Raw genomic sequence first — 6,000 nt, 5'->3', positions numbered from 1 at the left:
ACTTTGCCATTGAGGCAAAGACTGAAGGCTAAAATCTCTCTCTGTTATTTCTCACAGCTGTATGTGAACCTATAATTATCTCAACGTAAAAAATTTAAGAAAAAAAGTGATAGGGGTGTGAGTTACACGGGTATATGCACTGGTCAATACTCACTGATCTATATTCTTAAGATCTGTGCACTTTACTGTATGTAAATTGACATACAGCCTTCTAATCATACCATCATTTCTCATAAATATTTTTATATGTGTTCCTTAGAGATTTATCTTTTTTTAAGTTTTAATTCCACTGTAGTCAACATACAGTGTTATATTAGTTTCAGGCGTACAATATAGTGATTCAACAATTCCATCACCCAGTGCTCATCAAGGTCTCTCTTAATCCCCATCACCTGTTTCATCCATCTCCCACCTACCTCCCCTCTTGAAACCCTCTGTTTGTTCTCTATAGTTAAGAGTTTGATTTTTTGGCCTTAGAGACTTAATTTGACTTTAACAGAGTTCAACTGACATTATATTGAATTATTTCTACTTTCTAATCATATGCATGGTCTTGGCTCCAGTTTGAGTAACACTGTTTGAAATATATCAAGGAGGATTCCTTAATAGCTTGAGTAACACTTTTTTTTTTTGCCACTTGTATTAATAGATATGTTTTGGAACAATGACAATAGTTTATTAAGAGATGGGCTGTTTCATAAAAGAAATATTTAGTATTATGAAACAAAACTGCATGCTATAACATATAGTTCTGTTCAATATGCCACCATAATGTCATTTATGATTAGGTATAACATTTAGAAATTGTGAAATCTTACAAGTATTATCTAATAAGCAAAATAAATTAGAAAACAATATCTGCACTGAGAAAGAATTATCAGGGTTTTTAGTCAGTGAAAACTTCTTTTTATTACTCAACTAGTAACTTAGAATTTTAGTATTTCTTTTTTTTAAATGTTTATTTATTTATTTTTGAGAGATAGTGTGGTGTTGGGGGGGGGGCGGGTAGAGGGGCCGAAAGAGAGAGGGAGACAGAGAATCTAAAGCAGGCTCCGAGCTGTCAGCACAGATCCTGACATGGGGCTCAAATTCCTGAACAGTGAGATCATGACCTGAGCCAAAGTTGAACGCTTAACCGACTGAGCCACCCAGGTGCCCCAGGGTGCCATTATTGCTCGAAGCTTAATATTCACAGATTCTTTGCTTAAAAGATGAGATTTCCATGTAATTATCAGCAAATATTTTTTATAATTTTTTATAATCCAGCCAGCCAGAATATCCTTTAATTTCAACACGAATGTATTTCCCAGAAGTAACTGGGAATATTAGAATCATAGAATATTAAAATTGCAAGGTCCTGAGAGAGATTTTTGTTCAACCATCTCTCTATATACAAAAGGAAACTGAGGCATGAAGTCCCTTACCCAAGCCACAAACTCTTCAATGTGCATTCAGAAACATTTATTTAGCACCCTCTACTGTAAAGCCCTATTAGATTGGCTGGGGACATAGCAGTAAATATTAGAGACAAAAACTCCTGGCCTCAGGAGCTGATACTCTCGTAGAGGAGAAAGACAAAAAATCGTTAACATACATAAACCATCAGATACACATACATGCTATAGAGGAGAATAAAGCAGGGAAGGGGATGTATTGCAGAAGGGAGATGTAATTTTAGACATAGCATGGCCTGAGAAGGCCTAAATGATCAAATAATGTCAGATTTAAAGGTGAGAAGGAGGGGGTTCACATGGGTAAAGGGTGAGGAGCTTTCTGGATGGAGGCAACAGTCAGTGCAGAGGCCTGAGGGAGACTCCTATTTGACCTGTTCCAGAAATAGCATGGAGGCGAGAGGGGTGTCTGAGTCACAGAAGGATGCAGGAAGAGCCTTCCAAGTCTTTGGAAGGACTCAGAAATGGGGAGCTATTCAAGGTTTTTGAGTGGCAGAGTGACCTGCTTTAACATTGGTTCAGTAGAGAATAGACAGTAGGGAGGCAAGAACAAACACAGAGACCAGTTAGGAAGCTTTGAATTAATCCAGGGGAGAGACGATGCCGTTTGGGACCAGGGTGGTCAGTACGGAGCTTGTGAGAGGGGGTCAAATTTTTGAAGGTAGACCCAAGAAGGAGGAAATGGCCGACGTAGGACCAGAACCCAGGTTTCTGATGCCCTAGTTTTCTTTTTGATGCACCGTGTTGCTGGATTATTTTGTATAGTCCCAAGAAATCATTGGATACCTGAGTCACAATAAGGATTATAGTTGCAATTTTTCATATGCAGCTTAGGCACGGCTCCCAATCATTCTGGCAAGACGTTTGTAACTGGAAATAACTCACATTTGTCCTGTTGGTCCATCAGAAAGAAGAAAATTTTAGTTGCCTGCACTTTTTGAGTTGCTGAATTGATCCTAGACTTATGGTGAAACATTCTGACATTATATGCCTCCTAGCGTGGCGTAATATGAAGTCGACAGGACTGCCTATGAAATATTGTTAAAGACTTAATCATGAATCTAATTAAGACTTTAGCTCTATCATCCAGTTTATAAGAAACACAGGGGATAGAGACACAAGCTAAATATCATCATGAAGAAACGATCAGACATCCAGATATAAATAACCTGGTCTCCTAAAAACAGTCCAGTAACAGAAAACAAAACCCAAACCAAAACAACAGGGGGAGCCTGTTCTAGCTTCAAAAAGACTTAAGAGCATAACCAAGGATAAACCATGAACCTTGATGGGTGTCTCACATCTTTATTCATTTATCAGTGGACACTTCGGTCCCTTCCATATCTTGACTGTTGTAAATAGTGCTGCGGGAAACATTGGGGTGCACACATCTTTGTGAATTAGTGTTATTTTCTTTGGGTAAATATCCAGTAGCGGAATTACTGGATCATATGGTATTCCTATTTTTAATTTGAGAAACCTCCATACTGTTTTCCAGAGTTGCTGGACCAATTTACATTCCCACCAACAGCGCCCAATAGTTCCCTTTTCTCCACATCCTCGCCAGCACTTGTCTCTTGTCTTTTTTATTCTAGCCATTCTGACAGGTGTCGGGTGATACCTCGTTGTGGTTTTGATTTGCATTTCCCTGATGCCTAATGATGAGTATCTTTTCATGTGTGTGAAGACATGGGTTTCTTGAATTATGCTGGATGTAAATATTATGTTTATGCACAAAACAGTGTATTTGGCATCTTATGCATGGAGAAATGATACACGTATATAAGCTTGATATCTGAAAAATATATCACTTTTCATGAACTTTTACATGTTTTCAAATAAGCTTAGGCAGGGCACACCCTCTACAGGTGATTGATGGGGACAGATTTTCATTTCCAATGCAGGCTTAACTTAATTATTATAAGCCCACTTGCTGCCTTTTCTCACAACTGTAGTGCAATTTCAGACTAATACTTTCATCATCTCTTGTTGTACGATCAACTATGCAAAAAAAATAGTGTCTTTAAACCACTATAATTTATTTTTCATGATTTCTTCCAAGTCCTGAATTCAGTCAGAGCACAGTAGGGGGCAGCTTATCTTGGCTCCTTGATGCCGGGGACCTCAGCAAAAATCACTGGGGGCTGGAATCATTTGTTCACATGACTGGTGGTGCTGGCAGTTAATGTGACCTCTCCATGTAGCCTTGGCTTTCTCCCAACATGGTGACAAGGTTCCAAAGGCACACCTCCCAAGAAAGAGACAGATGGAATTCATATTGTCTTTAATAGCTAGCTTGGAAATCGTGCAGTGGTATTTCCTCTCCATTCTATTGGCTGAAGCTACAAAGATATGTCCAGATTCAAAGGCAGGGAACAAAGATCCCGCCTCTTGATGGAAGTGTTGATAACACATTGAAGGAGTATGTGGGATGGAATATGGAATTATCCCATCCATCCATCTTTGGAAAACACAATCTGCTACAAGTAGTGACAGCTAGATCTCTTCCCTTAAAGTTACATTTCACCCTTTGTCTTAGCAAGTAAGACAAACACCAGATTCACATCCAGAGACACAAATCGGATGAGGCCAAAAGGATCTGAGGGGACACCTATAATAGTTAGGAAATGTGAAAGGGGACAGAGTATCCTAAGGAGAGGTGAAACAGGACAGAGGTTGATCAGATGTACCCTGAACACTTTTAACTACTGTGTTACCTAGAGAAAAAAAAATGTGTTATCTATGAATAACTAACTTAAAAAAAAACAACAAAACTTTTAAAGGAACAGAAGAAAGACTTTATCACATAAAAATTGGTATCTCGGGGCACCTGGGTGGCTCAGTCAGTGAAGCGTCCAACTTTGGCTCAGGTCGTGATCTCTTAGTTTGTGAGTTCAAGCCCCGCATCAGGCTCTGTGCGGATAGCTCAGAGCCTAGAGCCTGCTTCATATTCTGTCTCCCCTTCTCTCTGCCCCCGCCCCATGCTCATGTTCTGTCTCTGTTTCTCAATAATAAATAAATGTTTAAAAAAATGTCTTTTTAATTAGTATCTCAATATAGAAGCCTGAGCAAGGTGCTGGGTCTCTGTTGCCTAGCCCTCTCCTCCCAGGGCCCACAGGCTGGTGGGCCTAGGAGGTGTGAGACCAGGCCTCAGGCTCCGTGGCACCCAGCTGGAGACAGCCAGCTGGAATCTGTTGCGCACCAGGCCACAGGACCCATGGCAGAGAACTGTGGCAGAAGGGGCAAGGCCCAAACTTCTGGAGAGCCATGCTGTGGGGACCATGGGCTGCAGGAGAAAGGTGCTTAAAGACGCAAGCTACTGAAGAGAAGATGGAGAGCAAAGGGTGAGGAGTGAATCTGAGGGCAGAGAGACCCAGGACCACAAGATGCATCCAAACTTAGATTTTTAAAAATGTTATTTTCAAAAATACAGAAGTTGAACAAACCTGTCATTTTTTTTCTGAAAATGAAGTTCAAGTAACAGAGGTTAGTTCTTGTTTGAAAATCAATGTCTTTTTAAAAAAAAATTTTTTTAAAGCTTTATTTTTACTTATTTTGAGAGAGAAAGCACAGACAGGTGAGGAACAGAGAGAAGGAGAAAGAACCCCTAGCAGACTCCACACTGTCAGTGCAGAACCTGATGTGGGGCTTGAACTCACGAACCCTGAGATCATGACCTGAGCTAAAGTCAGATGCTTAACCGACTGAGCCACCCAGGTGCCTGAAAATTAATGTCTTTATTCTTCCTTGAGGGACAGTTTACCAAATGTATGCCCAAATTAACGTAACAAGTTGATTACATGCTAATGATTAACATAGAGACTAACTGCTCCCCTCAGTATCCATTCTACAAGAATTAAACACATTTCTCGACAGTTGTTCACTATGAGTTTCAGGAAGAGATATTTCAAGCAGATAAAATGTTTTTTATGGAGAAAAATGATTTATAGAGAAAAATCAAGCAAGACTTAAAGTAAAAGATAATGCCATTGTTTTTATTTAAAGCAAGACATGAAAAATTAAACACATCTGCATTTAAATTAGGGAGGAAGGAAGGATAACAGTATGTAGTGCCCATAATATACTCCGTGGTCATCACAGTGACAGTGTTAACCAGGCCACCAAGCCTTGGGGGTCATTTTCCCCTCTGCTACAAGAATAGACCTGCCAAGCAGATGGCCGAGACCGGGATGGTTAACTTTATGTATCAACTTGACTGGCTGTGGGGTGCCCACATCAAACCTTATTTCTGGGTGTGTCTATGAAGGTGTTTCCAGAAGGGATTAGCGTATGAATCAGTGGACTCAGTAGACTACCCTCCCCAACGTGTGCGGGTATCATCCAATCGGTGGAGGACCTGAATTCAAAAAAAGGTGAAGGAGGAATTTACTTCTTTCCTGCCTCATTGCTTGAGCTACAACACCTTGTCTTCTCTGGGTCTCAGGCCTTCAGACTTGGACTGAATTGCACTCTGGCTTTCTTAGGTCTCCAGCTTGCAGACGGCAGATTGGGGGGCTTCTCGGCCTCCATAACCACACGCACCAATGTG

Source organism: Felis catus, chromosome D3 (genome assembly GCF_018350175.1).
Source record: "Felis catus isolate Fca126 chromosome D3, F.catus_Fca126_mat1.0, whole genome shotgun sequence".
NCBI classification, from domain to species: domain Eukaryota; kingdom Metazoa; phylum Chordata; class Mammalia; order Carnivora; family Felidae; genus Felis; species Felis catus.
This window is presented reverse-complemented; position numbering follows the sequence as displayed.